A 19,507-nucleotide genomic window follows, 5' to 3' on the forward strand; every position below is an offset into this window, starting at 1 on the left:
AGGAAAATAGAATTAAGCTGTTTAGTTACAGGAAAGCATTGATATTTTTACATGGCATTTAAAAGGTATCTTGAGTAACAAGTGAAGTAAGGTCTGGTAAAAATCAAAACAATTTTTTTTTTCCCATACCAAGTAACCGTTTTCTTCTCTTCCTTTCAGCTTGTCCCGTTTGGGGTCGCCACAGCGTGTCATCTTTTTCCATCTTAGCCTATCTCGTGCATCGTCTTGAACGCCCACTGTCATGTCCTCCCTCACAACATCCATCCACATTTTTTTCGGTCTTCCTGTCACTCTTTTGCCTGGCAGCTCCATCCTCAGCACCTTTCTGCCAATATACTCACTCTCTCGTCTCTGAACATGTCCAAACCATCTAAGTCTGCTCTCTCTAACCTTGTCTCCAAAACATCCAACTTTGGCTGTCCCCCTAATGAGCTCATTTCTATTCCTATCGTACCTGTTCACTCCAAGCGAGAACCTCAGCGTCTTCATTTCTGCTACCTCCAGTGATGCTTCCTGTTGTTTCTTCAGTGCCACCGTCTGTAATCCATACATCATGGCCGGCCTCACCACTGTTTTGTAAACTTTGCCCTTCATCGTAGCAGAGCCTCCTCTATCATATAACACACAAGACACCTTCCGCCAGCTGTTCCAACCTTACTTACTTCTGTCCTGAGTCTAGCCTCCACTACTCTTTCCCATAACTTCATTGTGTGGCTCATCAACTTTATTCCTCTATAGTTCTCACAGCTCTGAACATCCCCTTTGTTCTTAAAAATGGGAACTAGAACACTTTTCCTCCATTCTTCAGGCATCTTTTCGCCCGCTAGTATTCTGTTGAATAAGTTGGTCAAAAACTCCACAGCCATCTCTCCAAATTGCTTCCATACCTCTACCGGTATGTCATCAGGACCAACTGCCTTTCCATTTTTCATCCTTTGTAGTGCCGTTCTGACTTCCCCCTTAGTAATCATTTCCACTTCCTGGTCCTTCACTCTTGCCTCTTCAACTCTTCCTTCTCTCTCATTTTCTTCATTCATCAACTTCTCAAAGTATTCTTTCCATCTAATTAGCACACTACCGGCACCAGTCAACACATTTCCATCTCTATCCTTAATCACCCTTACCTGCTGCACATCCTTCCCATCTCTATCGTCTGCGAACATCATGGTCCAAGGGGATTCCAGTCTAACCTCATCTGTCAGCCTATCCATTACCACTGCAAACAGGAAGGGGCTCAGATCTGATCCCTGATGCAGTCCCACCTCCACCTTAAATTCCTCTGTCACACCTAAGGCACACCTCACCATTGTTCTGCTGCCATCATACATGTCCTGTACTATTTTAACATACTTCTCTGCCACACCAAACTTACGCATGCAGTACCACAGTTCCTCTCTTGGTACTCTGTCATAGGCTTTCTCTAGATCCACAAAGACACAATGTAGCTCCTTCTGACCTTCTCTGTACTTTTCCACGAGCATCCCCAAGGCAAATAATGCAGCTGTGGTACTCTTTCTAGGCATGAAACCTTACTGTTGCTCGCAGATACTTACTTCTGTCCTGAGTCTAGCCTCCACTACTCTTTCCCATAACTTCATTGTGTGGGTCATCAAATTTATTCCTCGATAATTCCCACATCTCTGAACATCGCCTTTGTTCTTAAAAATGGGAACTAGAACACTTTTCCTCCATTCTTCAGGCATCTTTTCGCCTGCTGGTATACTGTTAAATAAGTTGGTCCAAAACTCCACAGCCATCTCTCTAAATTATTTCCATACCTCCATCGTTATATCATCAGGACCAACTGCCTTTCCATTTTTCATCCTTTGTAGTGCCTTTCTGACTTTACTAATCACCTTACTTACTAATCATTGCCACTTCCTGGTCCTTCACACTTGCCTCTTCAACTCTTCTTTCTCTCTCATTTTCTTCATTTATCAAATTCTCAAAGTACTCTTTCCATCTATTTAGTACAATACTGGCACCAGTCAACACATTTCCATCTCTATCCTTAATTACACTTACCTGCTGCTCATCCTTCCCATCTCTATCCCTCTGTCTGGCCAACCTGAAGAGATCATTTTTTCCTTCTTTCGTGTCCAACCTGGTGTACATGTCTTCATATGCCTCTTGCTTGGCCTTTGCCACCTCTACCTTTGCCCTACATTGCATCTCGATGTACTCCTTTCACCTCTCCTCAGTCCTCTCAGTGTCCCACTTCTTCTTTGCTAATCTCTTTCCTTGTATGACTCCCTGTATTTTGCGGTTCCACCACCAAGTCTCCTTCTCCCCTTTCCTACCAGAAGACACATCAAGTACTCTCCTGCCCTTTCTCTCTGATTACCTTGGCTGTCGTCGTCCAGTCTTCCGGGAGCTTCTGTTGTCCATCGAGAGGCTGTCTCACCTCTTTCCAAAAGCACAACATTCTTCCTTTCTCAGCTTCCACCACATGGTTCTCTGATCTACCTTTGTCTTCATAATCTTCCTATCCACCACCAGAGTCATCCCACACACCACCATCCTATGCTGTCGAGCTACACTCTCCCCTACCACTACTTTACAGTCAGTAATCTCCTTCAGATTACATCGTCTGCACAAAATATAATCCACCTGCGTGCTTCTACCTGTAGGTCACTATATGTTCCTCCCTCATCTGGAAATAAGTGTTCACTACAGCCATCTCCATCCTTTTTGCGAAGTCCACCACCATCTGTCCCTCAAAGTTCCTTTCCTGGATGCCGTACCTACCCACCACTTCTTCATCGCCCCTGTTTCCTTTACCAATATGTCCTTTACAATCTGCACCAATCACAACTCTCTCTCTGTCTGGGATGCTCAGAACTACTTCATCGAGTTCCTTCCAGAATTTTTGAACTCAAGGTCACATCCTACCTGTGGGGCATAGCTGCTAACCACATTATACATAACACCCTCAATTTCAAATTTTAGTCTCATCACTAGATCTGATACTCTTTTCACCACCAAGACATTCTTAGCCAGTTCTTCCTTTAAAATAACCCCTACTCCATTTCTCTTCCCATCTACTCCGTGGTAGAATAATTTAAACCCTGCTCCTAAACTTCTAGCCTTACTACCTTTCCACCTGCTCTCTTGGATGCACAGTATATCAATCTTTCTCCTAATGATGTCAACCAACTCCTGAGCTTTTCCTGTCATAGTCCCAACATTCAAAGTCCCTACACTCAGTTGTAGGCTCTGTGCATTCCTCTTTTCCTTCTGACGCTGGATCCGGTTTCCTCCTCTTCTTTGTCTTCGACCCACAGTAGCTGAATTTCCACAGATGCCCTGCAGGTTAGCAGTGCCGGGGGCGGGCGTTGTTAACCCGGGACACGACCAATCCGGGATGGGATTCTTTTGATGAACGCTCATATTTGTTTGGCACAGTTTTTATGTTGGATGCGCTTCCTGACGCAACCCTCTGCATTTATCCGGGCTTGGGACCAGCCTTCAGATTGCACTGGTTTGATCCCCCATAGGGCTGCATTCCTCTGCAGGGTTATAAAGACCGACAGAAGCCACGTTTTTGTCAGAGCTCTGTCTCACCGCAAGACTTTGTGTTCAGTCAAAAAATGCAAGGGGACATCTATTGTGCATTTCTGAACCATGGCTTTTGGCATTTTAGCAAATGCCTCATCAGTCAGCTCAAGAGGATCTATGCACAGTTGTTCTTGAATAGGAACTATGAATAGGTTTTTCACACAACGGCTCACAACCTCCAACATTGTCCCAGTATAACCATCATCTTCAGGGCCAATCAAGGTCAATTTGCGTCTTCCCCATCCACCTACAAGAGACAGTGCCTTATGACTTTTGCTTTGAATCAAAGCACAATAACAGTTTGTCTGAAAACTCGATCCACCGCCTGAATTTTGCTGATGAAATCAATTATTCTTAAAATTACAATCATTTGTTTCCTCACTGTTCCAGTTCTTGTAAAGTAATTATATTTTCTGTATTTAACCTATCCCTTTAATAAAAATGCACACACAGTGATCGAAAAATGACAATTTCAGCAATCCAGTTCGTCAGTTTTTGGAGATTTTAAACATTAATTGAAATGTATTGCTGTCACAAATTTTTAATCACGATAAAATATATGATGAATGCCCAAATCTTGGTGAAGCTATAGCTCAACTAATGACGATATTGAAAAAAAGATGGTTATTGGTGAAAATGAAAATAAATTACTTGAAATTTCACTCTTCCAAAGTTACTGTGATCTGTAAACCATAGCTTTTTAAATGTTTGTGGATTGTGTGTGTTGCCGATCTTAGTTTTACATCTAATCTTTATCAGATGAGTGAATTACCTCCTCATGTGTTGTGCTCTTATCTATATGAGCAGTTTTTTGGCCCAAACCCGCTTTCATGTGGATTAATTGTTCTTCTTCTGTAGGTGTCTTTTCATAGAGTCTTGGCAGTAAATAAAAATTGACTTCTAGTGGCTTCATGTTCTTTACAGGGACAAGGTTTGTTTGAGTAAATCTTCTTTTTCCTCTTCCTCTTAAATTCCAGGGAAAGACCTGTTGCACAGTAAATTGAAGACAAATTATACTGTTTATTTCATTTTGAAGACATAACCAATAACAAATCAGGTAGTATCCATCCATTTTGTACCGCTTTTCCACGTCGGGTCGCGGGGGAAGTAGCTTCAGCAGGGATACCCAGACTTCCCTTTCCCCAGCCCCTTCTGCCAGCTATTCCGGAGGGATCCTAAGGCGTTACAAGGCCATCCAAGAGACTGTCTCTCCAGTGTGTCCTGTGTGTGATAGTGTGTGATAGAATGCCCCAGCCACCCTATCTGCCTACTCTCTATGTGGAGGAGCAGCGGCTACACATAGAGCCCCTCCCGGATGACCGAGCTTCTCACCCTATCGCTAAGGGAGAACCCGGACACCCTGTAGAGGAAACTCATTTCGACCGCTTGTATCCGGGATCTTGTTCTTTCGGTCACGATCCACAGCTCGTGCCATGAGGTGAGGGTAGGAACGTCGATCGACTAGTTAATTGAGAGCTTCAACTTTCGACTTAGCTCCCTTTTTTACCACAACGGACCGATACAAAGTCTGCATATCTGCAGACGCTGCACCGATCAGTGTGTTGATTTCCCGCTCCATTCTTCCCTCACTCGTGAACAAGACCTCAAGATACTTGAAGTCCTCCACTTGGGGAAGGATCTCATCCCCGACCTGGAGAGGGCACGCCACCTTTTTCCGACTGAGGACCATGTTCTAAGATTTGGAGGTGCTGATTCTCATCCCAGCACGGCTGTGAACTGCTCCAGTGAGAGATGGAGATCACAGCTTGATGAAGTCAACAGAACCACATCATCTGCAAAGGGCAGAGATGCAACGCCACCAACCCGGACACACTCTACGCCTCGGCTGCGCCTAGAGTTTCTGCCCATCAAAGTTATGACTAAAATCGGTGACAAAGGGCAGCCTTTGTGGAGCCAAACTCTCACCGGAAACGAGTCTGACTTCTTCCCGGCAATATGGACCAAACTCTGACAACAGTCGTACAGGGACCGAACAACTCGTATCAGAGGGCTTGGTACCCCATACTCCCGAAGAACCCCAAACAGGACTCCCCGAGGGACAGGGTCGAACGCCTTCTCCAAGTCCACATAGTTGGAACACACCCTCCGGTCACCCTTCTTTAAAAGGGGGACCACCACCCCAGTCTTCCAGTCCAGAGGCACTGTCCCCGATGTCCATGCGATGCTGCAGAGGCGTGTCAACCATGACAGCTCCACATTATCCAGAGCCTTTAGGAACTCTGGGCGGATCTCATCCACCCCCGGAGCCCTGTCACCAAGGAGCTTTTTAACCACCTCGGTGACCTCAACCCAAGAGATAGAAGAGCCCGCCTCAGAGCACCCAGACTCAGCTTTCTCATAGGAAAGCATGTTGGTGGAATTGAGGTCTTCGAAGTATTTTCCCCACTGATTCACAGGATCCTGAGTTGAGGTCAGTCATTCCCCAACCACACTATACACAGTGTTGACGGTGCACTGCTCCAAGATGCTGGACAGTGGACCAGAATTTCCTCTAAGTCGTCTTGAAGTCGTTCGCCATAGCCTCAATTAACTTCTCCCACACCCGGGTTTTCAGCTGCCTCGGGAGTCCCTTAGGCCAATATTTCCAGATTGAACTCCTTCTTCAGCTTGACAGCATCTCTCACGTGTTTGGGGGTTGCTGCCACGACAGGCACCAGCCACCTTACGGCCACAGCTCCAGTCGACCACCTCGGCAATGGAGACGCGAACATCGCCACTCAGACTCGATGTCCCCAGCCTCCCCTGGGACGTGGGCAAAGTTCTTACGGAGAGTTGAAATTCCTTCTGACAGGAATCTGCCAGTCTTTCCCAGCAGACCCTCACAATACATTTGGGCCTGTCGTGTCGGACTGGCATCTTCCTCCACCATCAGCCCCAACTCACCACCAGGTGGTGATCAGTTGACAGCTCCGCCCCCTCTCGTCACCTGAGTGTCCATGACATGCAGTCACAAGTCCGATGACAGTCGATCATCGAACTGCGGCCTAGGGTCTCCTAGTGCCAGGTGCAGATGTGGACATCCTTATGCCTGAACATGGTGTTCATTATGGACAATGAGCACAGAAGTCCAGTAACAGAATACCACTGGGGTTCTGATCGGGGGGGGTGGTGGGTTCTCCCAATCACACCCTTCCAGGTCTCACTGTCATTGCCCACGTGGGCATTGAACTCCCCAGCAGAAATATGGAGTCCCAAGAGGGAGCGCTCTCCAGCACTCCCTCCAAGAACTCCAAAAAGGGTGGGTACACTGAACTGCCGTTTGGTGCATAGGCACAAGCAACAGTCAGGACCCTTCCCTCTACCTGAAGGCGGAGGGAGGCTACCTTCTCATCCACGGGGGTAAACCCCAATGTACAGGCCCCGAAAGAGGGGGCAATAAGTATACCCACACCTGCTCGGTGTCTCTCACCTTGGGCAACTCCAGAGTAGAACAGAGTCAGACCCCTCTCAAGAGGAGTTGTACCAGAGCCCAAGCGGTGCATAGAGGTGAGTCAAACTATATCTGGTCAGAACTTCTTCTTCCAACTCGGGCTCCTTCCCTGCCAAAGAGGTGACATTCCATGTCCCTAGAGCTAGTTTCTGTTGCCGGGGATCGGATCGCTGAGGTCCCCGCCTTTTGCCACCACCCACCTCACCCCTATGGCCCCTCTCACAGGTGGTGAGCCCATGGGAAGGCAGACCCATGTTACCCTTTCAGGCTGAGCCCGGCCCGGCCACCAGGCGCTCACCTTCAAGCCCCACCTCCAGGCCTAGCTCCAGAAGGTGGCCCGGTGACCCACGCCCGGGCAAGCGAAACAGAGATCCAACATTTGCACTCATCACAGGGATTTTCCAGTCGTACTTTGTCTGGTCTCTCACGTTGGACCCTTTTGCCATGGGTGACACTAACAGGGGCGTGAAGCTCCAGACAACTTAGCTACCAAGATCATTGGGGGACACAAACCCCTCCACCACTATAAGGTGACAGCTCGAGGAGGGGCTAAGTCATAACAATACATTCACGTGGAAGTTTTGGGGAACAAATACAGTTTTATAATGCATGCTTCAAAAGAGAGTTAACCTTAAATAAATTTACCTGGTCATTTCCATGTGGACAGATGGTGTTTCAGTTTGAGGCAGAACACTTCCACTTTGCGCATTTTGTAGCCTACAAAATATCGAGAACAAAATCTTTAACATACACCTATGATCTTAACATTGAAAACATTCTCCACTGGGGCTACATTTTATTATTAAACCTGGCATTGTGGCTGTTGACATCACTGCTTCCTCCACTCCAAGGTCTTTTGGATGATGTTAAGTTAAGTAAGTGCCTGGCTGACTGAACCATATCAGCCTGACTACCCTGCCATCACAAAATACACATAAGACAAAGTAGCAGCTTAAAATGTAACACTTAGAAATTTACATTTTATGAAAAATAATTTTTTTTACAAGCAAAATTTCTGTGTTCTCCCATTACAATTTTCTAAACTACATGAACCTCAAGTAAATCTGCAGTTTAGCAGGAAACTGATATTTTGGATGATGTTATAATGACAAGTCTAATAAAAGGAAAATGTCAATTGGTAGGGGCTTTATTTTCAATAGAAATAGAAAAATAATAAAAATAGCGGTTATAAGTAGTGTTGGGGAAGTTACTGTTAAAAAGTAGTGGATACTCGTAACTTCTTCAACAAGTATTGCGTGACTTCATTCATCTATGTCGAGTAAATCTTTACATTACTTGTTCATTTTTATGACTTTTGTGTCAATTGATTTTGAGCAGAATTCCGTATTGTTCCCTAATGTGGAACCTACACTCCGGATTTGTAGGCTATGTTTTGACAGCTTTTTAAAAACTAAAACCCGATTGCAGCCACACACAACAGTTTGGAAATAGAACAAAGTGTTGTACCCCAAACTAATAAAAATCTAACCCGATGACAGCCCGACATGATTAAAAAATGTGCACATACACAACAGAAGGCAAAAACGGACCGCAAAGCCAACCGCGGCCCAAGTCTGTGTGAAACGATTGATATTAAGCCCGAACCTGGGTTCGCCCAAAGATCTTCAGGTCTATTGTGTGAAATGACAGCACTTGACCTTTGTGCAAACATGAAGCTGAGAAGCAGTGTTGCTTTCAAATATGTCCCTCGGGAAAGTAACGTTTCGCCGCATTGGAAAAGCAACTAAATTTCGTTTTAATGAGTTACACTCCCTTTTAACAACACACTACAGGAAAATACAAGTACTGAACTTACCGTTGTGTTTGCGTTATTTTCCATTACCGCCACAGAGATGCAAATTTTTCTTCAATATGAGTGCCACAAGCGTCACGACACGTCACGAAGAAAGCATAACTGGATTGGGTGGGTGTTGGGTTCTGACATCATTTGCTAATGTCTGTGACCTGAAGTAACCCTGCTTCTTTTTTTTTTTTTTTACATTGAATTTAGACGTTGAATATCAGATTGCCAATTGAATCTCAGGAGAAAATACTGTGTTTTAATTTTATATATATATATATATATATATATATATATATATATATATATATATATATATATATGCCGAATTTAACATTGAATAGTTAAACTGAAATACAACTATTGAAAATCTGATCACTGTGAAAAAAACTGAATTTTTAGTTTTAAATTTCAACCATATTCTTAAGGAATTAATTACTATGTTAGTTATCATGATAAAAATATATCATTACTACTATAGTTGCTGTTGAATTGTTTTATCATGTGTTTGTTTCCGTTAGTCTTAGTTCAGTTAGTCTCACAATTTTTCTCTTTGTGAGCTGCGTGCGTGTCTTGAAGTGTGACCCAGTGACACCTGGGAGGCAATGCCTCTCTGCCGACCTCAAGCTGATACTCCTGAACACTGAGAAGCGATGTCTCAATCCTCACCTCAGCATGTTTCCCTTCTGATCTTAAGCAGATACTCCTCAACACTGGGAGGAGATAACACTTTCTACCGCAAGAGGATACCCCCAAATGCCATAAACATCTTTAAACAATGCCCTGCTTTTTCTCTTGGGGGTTTATCAGGACACTCTTGCAGCCTTGTAGAAACATGTACCTTAGTGTTTATGTGCTGTTGGTGTAGCCATCTGTGTCAGCATTTTCTCTGTGTAACCATGTAACCCTTTGACCTAAGAAAGCAATAAAAAGAGCAGACAGGGGCTACCACTTTGGCAGTCTGAGGGAGCGCACTCACAGTGTTTCTCCCTATCTGTCCCTCGCGAGAGACAATCTTGGTTTGTTTGGGTTCACTCTCTACAGTCCTCAGGCTTGTCTTAGCTGTTTTTCTAGGAACATCTCTGACATATAGAAATGGACAAATTTTTGTTTAGCTTAAAATGTAGTCAAAATATGTATACAAAAATACAACATGAAATTTTCAGTGCCATTTTTAATTCAAATCCTAGTGACACATATTCCTGACTTGTGGTTCTTACTCCTCTTTTTTAATCAAAATCAGCTCCTCTTCCTCTTTAATGTGGTGCTCCTCCTCAATTTCCTCTTTATTGTGAAAGGGCCCAGACCCCTGCCACATAGTATGAATAACTTCAGTGATGTCTACAAGACAAGAAAGAACCACACATGGTTTGGTAAATATTTTCTCTTGTGACTTTGATGTTGTGTATTACAGTTTAGCTTCAGGTTTCAGGTTAATGTGAAAGAAGAATTTGATATATGGGATATCATAAAAGGGGGCAGGTCAACATAAAAAATGAAATATAAATATGTAAAATAACATTGGTAAGTTTTAAGGACGATACAGTGGAGCCTGCTCACTCCTAGTTTGACATTTACAAAGTTTTCTGTTTTGTTTTTTTGTGTAACAGTGGCCTCTTTTATAAATTATTTCAGCAGCAGTAAATACAAAAATACTGAATTAAAAATAAAGTCACAAATTTGTGAGTGATCCTGTACCTGATTGCTGCATCTGTTTTTAGGTTGTTATGAACCCTTTATTCAATGTACTTTTAAGAAATGGCATATCAATAATGTGGAACTACAGTGAAGAAAATCCACTGTGAGAGAGCAAATCTAAAACTAAAAAGCAAGAAATCACAATGTATTATTTTTTAATGATTTATTTGTGTGATACAGCTGCAAAAAAGTATTTGAACACCTACATCACCAACATCAGCTATAATTCTGACTCTCAAAGACCTGTTCGTCTGCCTTTAAAAGTCCACCTCCACTCCATGTATTATCCTGCATCAGATGCAACTGTGTGAGGTCATTAGCTGCATAAAGACATCTGTCCACCCATACAATCAGTAAGACTCAAACTTGTAACATGGCCAAGACCAAAGAGCTGTCCAAAGACACCAGAGCCAAAATTGTACAACTCCACACGGCTGAAAAGGGCTATGAAGAAATTGCCAAGCAGCTTGGTGAAAAAGGTCCACTGTTGGCGCAATCATTAGAAAATGTAAGAAGCCAAACATGACGGTCAATCTCAATTGGAGTGGAGCCTCATGCAAGATGTCACCTCTTGGGGTCTCAATGATCCTGAGAAAGGAGAGGAGTCAGCGCAGGACAACATGACAGGACTTGATCAATGACCTGAAAAGAGCTGGGACCACCGTTTCCAAGGTGACTGTTGGTAATACACTAAGACGTCCTAGTTTGAAATCATGCAGGCACGGAATGTTTGCCTGCTTAAACCAGCACGTCAACGCCCGTCTTAAGTTTGGGAGAAAGGTTTGTGGTCAGATGAGGCCAAAATGGAACTTTTTGGTCATAATTCCATTGACCATGTTTGGAGGTAGATGAATGATGAGTTCCATCCCAGGAACACCACCCCTATTGTGAAGCATGTGGGTTGTAGCATCATGCTTTGGGGGTGTTTTTCTGCACATGGTCCAGGACGACTGCACTATATTAAGGAGAGGATGACCGCGGCCATGTATTGTGAGTCTTTGGGGAACAACCTCTTTCCCTCAGTCAGAGCATTGACTATGGGTCGTGGCTGGGTCTTTCAACATGACAATGACCCTAAGCACTGAAGTATGTCTCCATAATTTCCTCATGTCCTCAGTGGGGCTCTGTTCTGCAGCCAGATGTGCCCTTGATCGCATGTCTGAACATAGGCTAACCTTGATGAACTGCATACTGGACACTTTGTTATAATCCATTGCCAGCTAGAACGGGTTGAGACAGAAACCCTTTGTCTAAGTGGAAAGCCCCGGTCTCACGCCACAGGTTTGATACCACCCTTAGTGCGCCCTTATGACAAGATAAAGGATGTGTGCTTTCTCTCTCTCTTTGCACTTGTGATCTGCTCTCTACAGCCATTTTTACTCATAAGTGCCCGGAATATTTTGTAAGTAAATTCTTCGAAGAAACTGTTCATCATCTCCAGCCTTTATTTGGATAACCAACATTCTCACTACCCGAAATTAAACAGACACACGGAGGAAAAAAAAGGCGTCCTCCAAAAATTGGTGACCCTGACGTGATTTCGGACTGAGGTGTTGGTTGACAGACAGAACATCGGCCGGCCAACAACTGATAAGGTAAGAGGACATTTATCCTCCAAAAGTGATCTTCTGTCTGTTAACTGGGGTTGAGGTCCGTCTCACGTTTGAATTTGTGACATTGTGAAATTTGTTTCTGGCTGGTTGAATAGTAAGGGAAACTTTGGGTGGTATAGTCCTATGAGTACAGGTTGAAAAGCCTTAGTGTGTATGGGCTACTCTCTCTACTCTACTGTAGAAAGGGTTTAGACGAGCCCTGTGTTCGGAGGTTGTGCCAACACAAAAAGGTTGTGAATCCCGTGACTGCCAGACACACCAGTAGGTTGAGGGCCAGTCCTAAACTTTTTGGACCAAGAGGTTGTCTCGTTCTTTTTGGAGAATCCTAGAGACTAGAATTCCTCATTCGAAATCAAAGGACTGTAAAATAGAGGCTCGAGCATTTTTAAATCAATAAATAAACTGTTCATCATCTTCAGCCTTTATTTGGATAACAAATATTCTCACTACCCAAAACTAAATAAACACGCGGAGGAAAAAAAGCGTCCTCCAACAGCACACAGCCAGGAAAACCAAGGACTAGCCCTGTAAGAAGAATGTAAAGGTTCTGGCGTGTCCTAGCTAGTCTCCAGACCTAAACCCTATACAAAATCTTTGGAGGGAGCCGAAACTGCGTGTTTCTCAGTGACAGTCCAGAAACCTGTCTGATCTAGAGAAGAGAACTCCTGCAGCGTGTGTAAACCTGGTGAACAACAACAAAAAATGTTTGACCTCTGTAATTGCAAACAAAGGCTACTGTACCAAATATAAACATTGGTTTTCTTAGGTGTTCAAATACTTATTTGCAGCCGTAGCATCCAAATAAATTGTTAAAAAAAAAATCATACATTGTGATTTTTTGATTTTTCTTGTTAGATTATCCCTCTTACAGTGGATATGAACTTACAAATAAAAATTTCAGACCCCTCCATGATTTCTAAGTGGGGGAACCTGTAATATAGTAGGGTGTTCAAATACTTACTTTCTTCTCTGTAAATCAGCTTGTTTAGTTGGATATGTATTGGCTTTCATTTTGAATTTATAAAAGATCATGTCCCAGCACTATAATCGCTGCTCTCACAATATATAGTCATTTTTAATCACACACTAGAAGAAATACCAGGTTTTGTGACATCTTAAATCATTGAGTTGAGTAGTTTTCCAAGTTAAGGAAAACATATTTCAATGAAATAAAACCTTCTTGTGTCGATTAATTCTGGATAATTTGACTTAGAGTGGGCTCCTGCATTAGTCTCAACAGCAGAAAAACATTTGAATGACAAGTATCGGGGTTTTTCCCCATTCCGACCAATGAATAAAGATTCCTAATGTTCCATGCAAAATAGTGTGTGCTGTGCAGTAATATTGCTCGATTTACTGTAGTAGTAGCAGTAGTAGTAGTAGTAGTTGTTGTTGTCATTAGAATCAGCTTTATTGAACAAGTGTGTAACAACACAAGGTCTCCAGCAGTCGGTGCAGCCCTGGTAAGGTATTCAGAACAAAGAACAAACTAACGAGAACAAAGAACAAGAGAAATTCTGTTAATAGGAACTATTCCTTATAAGAGTACCAGTTGTGCAAGATTCAGAGTTAAGAGTGCGCCAATGCCCCACGTCATGTGAAGCTTATACAGAGTCCCCTTTCCCATTCGCAGTTCCCGTTATAGACCAGTGCAAAGACAATTGTGCAAAAGGAGCATCTTAAATTGACGAATCATGTTATAGTCTACAGAATACATGACTAAAACTAGTACAGATAGGATCAGAGGGATGTGAGGATGTGTCCCAACAACAGCACAAGGCACAAAATAGAAGGTTTGCTGATGAAAAATTTTATGACTGAATTGCCAGAGGAGGAAAGATTTTTTGACTGCGGGCTAGTTTTGACTTGCATTGATCGGTAGCGCTTACCCGACGGAAGGAGCTGAAAGAGCTCGTGGCCAGGATGTGGAAGGTCCGAAAGGATCCTCCCCACTTTGGACCTAGTTCGAGTTTCGTGCAAGTCTTCAATAGTGGGTAGAGTGGTCCCGACAATCCGTTCAGTGGTTTTGATTGTCCAGTGCAGTCGAAGATTGTCCTTTTTTTATGGCGGCCCAAAACCACACTGTGTTGGAGGTTGTTACACGTGAATTTAGAATAAAATATAACAAAGGAAAATATAACAAAGCCGTTGTTTTGCATTTAAGACAATTTAATCACACTTATAACAACACAACACAAAACAACAAATTACCACAAAATAGGAGTACAAAGACAGTCTAGCCAAACTATGTATAGACTGTTTTCTACCACGTGACCTCATTCGAGCGCGCGACCATGTTGGATGGGTTCACTCTACTGACACGGCGTTCACTCTATCGCTTTTGCATACAGACCAGCATTACACAAATGTTCGTACGACTGTTAAAAGTGATGCATGATGGCTAAAAAGACTTTGAAATGTTATCGGGGCTCATTAGATGTTTCAAGAAACCGTTACGACAAGAAGTGTGCTTTGATTGACAATATCGACCCATATGCCTTGGAGAAACACAAACGGAACAAGAATTTGGAACTCTGGGTGTCGGTAACCTATCCAGACATTGTCAATTATCTCCTCTTCTCGACAAGCGCTTATCCAATGGACCAACTTAAGAATTACAAAGGTCTGGAGGCCTACAACTAATTCATCAATGGCTGGGTTCGTGATGCAGCGGTATCCATTGTAAGCAACCTGTGTCTCCACACTGATGAGGTTAGTGTCCCGCACAATGCAATTTAAATATGCAGGCTGAGGCTACTTAATTTCTCAGTATATGCTGTCGAAAGTATTCATTCGCGTGATTACAGTCAGCATTGTAAAATTATGTTGATTATACCAACAAAAGAGGTGTAGGTTATTATTTTCGTTTTTGCAAACGTGCTCATACTGATCACTTTGGGGCAGAATGAGAAAAGCAAGTGCAAACCGAATATGTGAAACAATGAAATAAAGATTAGGACGGATTTATTATAGAGTACTGGGGGGTATTCAGTTCAGTTTTAGTTGATTTCGTGGGCTGACAGAAAATACAGATTTTTGAGAGACTTGCATTGCATTTACACACGAGTATTATGTCGGCCCCTGGCTCTAAAGAATACTTCTCCTTCACAAAACTTAGTTATTGCTAAGTAGGTTTGAAATTCTAAAAGCTATTCAACACCTACTAAGAACAAAATGCTCAGAGCAAACTGTGACACAAGGGAATGATTTGGGTGTTAGATGGGCTCTGCTGATACGAGACAGCCACAGTTGTCACAGTTTGGTTAACGGCCCGTTTTTCTCACACTGGTTCAGCTGGCAGTCGAAAGAAAGATGCTTTACAATGCCCATTTAACATAGCAGTGCACCCCAATTCATACGCCTTTCTGAACTGATTAATGCTTAGTTACGGTTTGTTGACTCGAATTCACCCATCCAAAATGGCGCCCGTTCTCTACACCGGAAGTTCTGTGACTTTGGAACAAATGTTCCAAATAGGTCAACGTTCTCTCCAGCGAATATTCCATGTGAACAAATTTTTCAGAAATGTCCCAAAAGATGACAGGCAAAAAGCAGTGTACTTGTGTACATGTCCGAAAGCAGCAGTAGCGGTGGTCGTAAGAAGCCCACTTAAAAGTCCTTCACCTCTTTAAATAGGCACTCCTCGAACATTCCAGACTTCTGTGCCCGACGACGTAATAGAGTCGCCTTCTCTCAGAATGTAGCAAATGACCTGCATCATAACTTGATAAAATACATATGTAATAAATTATGTAAGAAAGAAAAATAAAGAATAAAAATATATACACAAAAGGTACACAGTGTTAGACTGTAATTACCAAGAACTTAAAGGTTGACACAAGATAGTTGGACAGCATCAGGGACAGCTGTGGTAAAGGATACCTCCTGAAGTCCACAATCATCTCTACAGTTTTTAGTGTTCAACGCCAGGTTGTGTTGGTCACACCAAAACTCCAGTCTCGACACTTTCTGTCGATACGCAGACTCGTTGCCGTCTTTGATGAAGCCGATGACTGCGGTGTCATCTGCGAACTTCAGGAGTTTGACAGTCGGGTGCTTCGAGGTGCATTTGTTTGTGTAGAGCAGGGTTTGGGAACGTTTTTGGCTGAAAGAGCAATTGAATGGTTCACAATTCCTCAAGGGCCTTTTTGCAGTTGCCACGCCTGAAGTGCTCATTTGTGGAGTTTTTTAAGGTGTTCCTGGATCTTCATAACGCTGAGCTCAGAAGTCTGTAAGTCCCACCAGTTCATTACTTTCTTTAATTCAATTCTATTGGGCTTGTAGGTTCTTTTTGCTTTGAGTCTTTTAATTCCCATTCAGCCATGTCTTCGGCCATGCTTGCTCTTGGTTGTGATTGCTGCTGCTGCTGCACTATATCTGGTAGTCCTTCTTTATATCGTCTCAATCTTAATATCACACCCTCTTTATCTGGGGTCGGTTCGAGTACCTCAAGTATTTCGTAAAGTCCATGAAGTGTAATTGAAAGAGTAATCTTTTAGTTGGTTTTATCCTTTCGTGGGAGCCGGAAGATCTGAGGTTCTTTATTCTCTTTCGATTTTGGTAATCTTGGTGGACAAAGCTTTCTCATTTGTCACTATAGTAAGCATGGTTTATTTATTTCGCAAAGTCTTCCATCTCAGTGGCAAAGTTTTTCTGTCTAGCTTGATGTTGTGAAACAGGTTTCTCCAACGCTTTGTGGTCTTGTCTTATTTTCTTTACTATCATGAACATGAGCTTTATTCCTTGGGATATGTTCTTCGCTCCTTCCTCCAACTCATCTAAGTGGGTCTCCAGGTTGTCATGCAGAGCAATCTCCTCTTTTGTCTTGCTCATAATTCCGTTCAAAGGGGTAAGACGGTGGGATTCTAACTCTTCTCATATCATTCCCCGTATATATATTTACTTATGCTCCGGGGGGTGTTTCTAATTACATTCAAACTCCAAAAGTCAATGTCGTTAGGTTCAGTCAACAATGTAGTCCTTTTTTCTTTACTATTCTATTTCATGTCCTGAGAGCATGAAGGTCCAGAATCCTCTGATAATGCCTCCATCCTTTCAGCAGTGGTTTTTGACATTGCTTCCACTCTGTGTATCATACACGTTATTTTTTCTTGCGTCACTTTCATAAGATTATCCATTTCAGCAAAAAAAGGAATTTCCTGTCGTCTTGTAGAGTGCAATGTCAAAACGTAACTTTTCAACCACAAATGGTCATCCTGGATCCCTTGTAGTGTTACCAATGTACTACTTGATACTTCCAACACAGAAGCTGCTTGCGTTTCCAAGACGTCACACAGGTCCCTAAGTCACGAATTCAATCTTCCATTTTTTTCTCTTAATTCTACATTAATTCTAACTCTTAACTCTTGGTCTCAAATCCGTTCTTCCATTCTTAGTCTTTTCCTTAATCTTATTGTCTTGGACAGGAAGGCGGTGAGTTTCTTGGTGCTGACTTGATTCAGTTCTTAATTTATTAGTACGTATGCTCCACCCTTACTCATCAAGGGGAAGCAAATTGTTTTATCTTTTGGAATTTATTTCAAAAAGGTCATCCAAAATGAGTAGTTTTTACTTCCTTTTATGAAAACATGAGGTCTTATAATTCCCCATTCTGTCTGTGATCCCTCACTGACAGCTGTCCATATTTCTTGTGATTTTTGGTCAATATATAGCAACTGTTCCAGCACTTTGTTTGTAAATTCTGGGAGTCCATCCAATATTGGGCCCGCTCGTCTACTAAAATTCTGAAGTGCTATAAGTGTGCGTAATTGCATTAATGTTAGTCCAAGTGCCTGTGTTTGGGCTTGCGTCCATCCCTCCAAATTATTTATATGAGTGTTCAACTCACTGTTTTGTTCAGCCATTTGTCCTTCCTTCTCAATTAATTCTGTGTCGAAGAGGATGACGCGCCACTTGGTCTATTCCACAGACGACACAGTTGTTCCTTAATGTCTTCTTGTTGTCTTTCTGCTTCTCTTTCTTCACTATCTTCTCCCACTTGTAAGTTGTTGGTTTTAACTAATGTCTGTTCCTCCTCCTTTTGGGGGGAGTCATTCTTTTTTGCAGCCCGTCGTCGACAAGGCCATCGTGACGTTTTGGATTCCTGTTAGGTCTAAATTATGCAAATGAAGGAACAAGACAGGTCTTCAATTTGGCTCTAGAGGAGAAACGGGTTTGACTGACCAGTTGCAATGCCAACACCCGTTCTGAGTCAGCCTCATCAGTGTCCCCCTTTTTATTTGTTTCTCAAAACAAAAGGGTTACAAGATTATAAAGCAAATGAAAGAACAGATGACATTACCAACACAAAGATAAACATAACAATGGTGAATGCCAATACAGGGGTGAATACAAAGGAAGCATAATGGTGTTGAGGAGTATCTGCCCAGAAAGGGGGTGCATCACTCCTCAAGGCGTCGCTGGGTTATACTCCCAAGTCACACTGCTGCTTGGAAGGAGAACAATGCCAGAGGAGGACAATAGAACAATACCAAAAGAGAACAATAGAAAAGCAAGAATAATAAAGACAAATACATGATAAAAGAATGGATCTAATGTTTCCCTCCTGTTTATTATGCATTTGCACAAATTCTTTTCTCATCCAGTAACTTCTTCAAATGATTTTCAGTTACAGAATCATTTTTATTAAAATAAATACACGTACACTTGAAGGAAAAATGTTTTACTCATACTCTGGGTCTGGAAACAAACCAGGCAATATTGATTAAAAAAAAAATCATCATTCCCATCATTGTCATTGAAGTTCTTTATCATTAAAAGACTATTCCGCATTGTGTTCCTTTGTGGAAAACAATGTTAAGTTTTACAAATGAGAACACGTAGATGGAAAAAAATACAACAGCATCCACACAAGGTCATTATTGCTGTGGGAACAGTGACATACCAATTTGAGGACACCAGGGCTTTGTATTTTCCAAAGGCAGTCATGAAGGAGTCCCACACGGAAGCGTCAGCTGCAAAATGTTTTTGACATTTCACCATTAAGGGTTCGGAGACTGTCTTATGGCGTTGGTGTGTGACTTCTCCACAGCTCTAATGTTTGGCGAGAAGTGTGCGATATTGTTCTCCAAACATAGCACAGATTTCCCCTCTCTCAGCCAACATGTCAGCGGCTCCACCTTGGAATGCCATAAATGAAGTAGCAGATAACTGCTTGTGCACAGCTTCAAACCCTTTTTGTGTCCAACAGCCCAATTTGTTTTTTGTTTACATTTGAATGAATGCTGTTGATTCTGTCTACATTTTTGTCGGTTGTACACCAACAACCCGCAGACTCAAATCCTGCAACCAATTCATCAGCCAATTTATACTTGCTTGGAACATCAGTTGTGTCGTTGTATGTTAAAACACTTTTGTTGTTCCCAT

The 19,507-nt window shown here is 42.6% G+C and overlaps 1 long non-coding RNA gene across 1 annotated transcript in view; it reads left to right on the top strand.

The window, feature by feature from the left end:
- LOC133493215 (uncharacterized) overlaps window positions 1–18,737 on the top strand; it is a 38,263-nt gene extending 19,526 nt beyond the window's left edge. The window contains exon 3 of the long non-coding RNA XR_009792895.1: window positions 18,188–18,737. This is a non-coding gene — a long non-coding RNA (uncharacterized LOC133493215). The remainder of the gene's footprint in view (window positions 1–18,187) is intronic.
- Window positions 18,738–19,507: the final 770 nt, after the last annotated feature.

This window comes from Syngnathoides biaculeatus, chromosome 20, assembly GCF_019802595.1.
Source record: "Syngnathoides biaculeatus isolate LvHL_M chromosome 20, ASM1980259v1, whole genome shotgun sequence".
NCBI lineage: Eukaryota > Metazoa > Chordata > Actinopteri > Syngnathiformes > Syngnathidae > Syngnathoides > Syngnathoides biaculeatus.